The 3009-nt window shown below is 49.7% G+C and overlaps 1 protein-coding gene across 3 annotated transcripts in view; it reads left to right on the top strand.

The window, feature by feature from the left end:
• Positions 1-1086: 1086 nt before the first annotated feature.
• The window catches only part of LZTS3 (leucine zipper tumor suppressor family member 3), a 92514-nt gene continuing 90591 nt past the window's right edge, over positions 1087-3009 (top strand). The window contains exon 1 of one of the 3 annotated variants that reach the window (XM_083458747.1): positions 1087-1477. The gene's annotated coding sequence lies outside the window, so the exon portion shown is untranslated. Of the gene's footprint in view, positions 1505-3009 lie in introns of all 3 variants that reach the window. The other 2 variants (XM_083458746.1, XM_083458743.1) reach the window with 2 other exon arrangements.

The following is a 3009-nucleotide window of genomic DNA, read 5'->3' on the forward strand; positions in this document are numbered from 1 at the left end:
TTTCTTTCCGCAGGGCCTGTAAGACAGAGTTGTTCCGCCTGGCCTTTGGCTTGGAATCAACTTGATTCCCTCCCCCTCTTTCTTTTTTCCTTTCTCCTCCTGTGAAGAAGCTGCATTTTAATGTTTTAATGTTGTATTTTAATCTTGTTTTTTTAAGTTCTATTTTAATCAACTTGTTTTTATTATTGATTGTTAGCCGCCCTGAGCTCGGTCTTGGCTGGGGAGGGCGGGGTATAAATACAATTTATTTATTTTATTATTATTATTATTATTATTAACCTCCAAGGAAGGAGAGTCCACAATTTCCTGAGTTATCATATCTACTCTCTGTCTCCTCTTTTCCAGGCTAAACATACCCAGCTCCTTCGACCGTTCCTCATAAGGCTTAGTTTCCAGACCCTTGATCATCTCAGTCACCCTCCTCTGCACATCTTCCAGCCTGTCAACATCCTTCTTAAATTGTGGTACCCAGAATTGGACACCATATTCCAGGTGTGGTCTGACCAAGACAGAATAGAGTGTATTATTACTTCCCTTGATCTGGACACCAGACTTCTGTTGATGCAGCCTGGAATAGCATTAGTTTTTTTTGCTGCTACATCACACTGTTGACTCACGTTCAACTTGTGGTCCACCAAGACCCCTAGATCCTTTTCACATGCACTGCTGCCAAGCCAAGTCTCCCCAATCTCATATTTGGGCAGCTGGTTGTTCCTGCCTAAGTGCAGAACCTGACATTTGCCTCTACTGTATTGAAATTCATTTTGTTAGCTTGGGCCCAGTTCTCCAATCTGTTAAGATCAATTGATGAATGTGGGTTCAGTTTCCCAATTGGAGGAAACGCTTCATTACTTGCAACTTCTAACCGGCGCACAGAAAAAAAAGCAAAATGGGGCAATAAAACGTGTCAAAAAATAAAAATGCCATCAAACCCAAACATCTCCCATCACGTGTGGACCAGCCCCGACCCTTCCTCCAAGCCTTGGAGCGCTGCAGTGCGGGAAGAGTTAAAAAGGGCAGGCGATCCACCCTCCTCCCGGATCCTGCTCTCCGATAGGCTGAGGCTGTGGCAAAGGGGGCGTGGCCAGGGGGGTTGGCTGCCGTTTGCCGCAAGAAAAGGGGCAAGATGCGTGTCTGCGAGTGCGCGCGTGTGTATCGGTGACGCTGGCCGGGATGCGAGCCGCCAGCCTGCTCGCCTGCAGCGCCGCTCGCCTCCTTCCTTGCAAAGGCTCCGCGATGCGCCGGACGGCCGCCTGAGCGCACGCTTTGAATTCGCCCCCCGTGCAATTGGTCGGAGGTCGTCGTTTTCGGTTGCATTTGATTTTTGAACTCCAAGCACCTTCCCCGTCGCGGTGCATGCTTCTCTCCTGCATCCCGAGCCGCCGCCGCCAAAAAAAGAGAGGATTAAAAAACGGACGCCTCCCGGCTGAAGGAGCTGCTGCGCGCCCAGGGCGCATCGCCTGCGTTCCTGCAAAGAGTAAGGGCACAGCGGGGAGGAGGAGAGGTAGCTCTTGCCTACACGCCCGGGAGGGATTTGGGGAGGGGGCGCAGGAGGAGGGAGAGAGGGAGGCGTCGCCACACACTTGGACCGGGGGGGGGGTTGCTTGCATGGTGGTGGAAGACTGGTTACGTTTGCACGCGCTACCTTTTTTTCCCTTTTGCAAAATCGCTCAGGGTTGAGGGAATCGGTGCACGAAGAGGATTCTGTGGGAGGACGGGAGCGTGTGCAGATATGGTTGCAATTAAAATGTGGTGCACGGCGGAGATACGGGGGTCCTCCGAAATAAGCCCCGCCACCTCTTCCGATTTATTTTCTGCTTAATTAGTTTAGTTTGCCTTCCCCCCACCTAACCATGAGCTTGGAGACCTCTGCTTCTTGCAATATAATCTGACGCGCCGCGGGAAAATGCAAGGGGTTGCATACCCGTTGCAAACGTGTGCATGGCTCCAGAATAAAATATTTCCACCAATTTCTTCTTTTTGGTCATCTGGGGCGGGGGTATAGCCTCTTCGCTTGCTTTCCTCCACCCCCCACCCCCCGCCTTGCAATGTTGAAGAAGCAGCCACCCATTGATAAAGGATGTGCGTGCGTTTGTGCAAGTAAAACCATAAAACCCCTTGCAGGTATGATCAGGGATGGTTGGCGTTAGGGTTGGGTTGTGTGTGTGTGTGTGTGTGTGTGTGTGTGTGGTTTTCTCTTTTTTTTAAGATGATGTCATAAATGGGTGTCATCCAGAGCGCGAGGTGAGGTGCTGGCGTTTGGGTGATGAACAGGGGATGGCTGCAAATTATGTCATCTGCTTTTCTGGATGCTACGGCTGCGTGCCATTTCGCTGGCAAACTAGACGGGGGGGGGAGGGAAGCAGCTCCCCCCCCTTTTAGGCTAAGCCAAGGTGTAGAAACTGGGAGAGAGGGGTTCGAAATGGCTAAATAATGCCCCTTGGTTTGTTGGTTTTTAAATGTCGGTAGCATTATAGCTGCAAAGCAAGGATGGCCATAAACTCCCGGCGAACGTGACATGTTGTCCAGCTGAGCAGAAGGATTAAATGTCCTCTTCCTCTGTGTGTGTGTTTCAAAGACGAAACATTTTTTTTTTGCTTGCTATAATGCTCCGTCACATCGTTTTTGGCTCCCTATACGCATGGATATAGTATTCTGTGATGATCAGGTCTCTTTCGGCTGTGCATGGATCACCGAACTCGCCAGAGACCTCTCTTGTTTCTTGAAGATGGAGCCTTCGTTTTGTGGTTGTGTTTTTTTAAAAGCGGATTTCATTTCAGTCCTGTTGTGGACGGATCCTAAAAAAATGATGATAATCCAGATCCTGCGAATTTGGCAACATCCTTTATTTGGGGCATCTGAAATCCACCCGGTCCATAACCTTCCTTCTCCCCGCAAAGGTTTCCTAAAATAGAGAGCGAGGGAGAGGAGATTACACATCGCATCTCTTTGGGGGGAACCATCCGGCAAATGTAGTCAGGTAGACCTGTACTATTAGGGGACAATATT

Source organism: Podarcis liolepis, assembly GCF_965112155.1.
Source record: "Podarcis liolepis genome assembly, chromosome: 9".
NCBI lineage: Eukaryota > Metazoa > Chordata > Lepidosauria > Squamata > Lacertidae > Podarcis > Podarcis liolepis.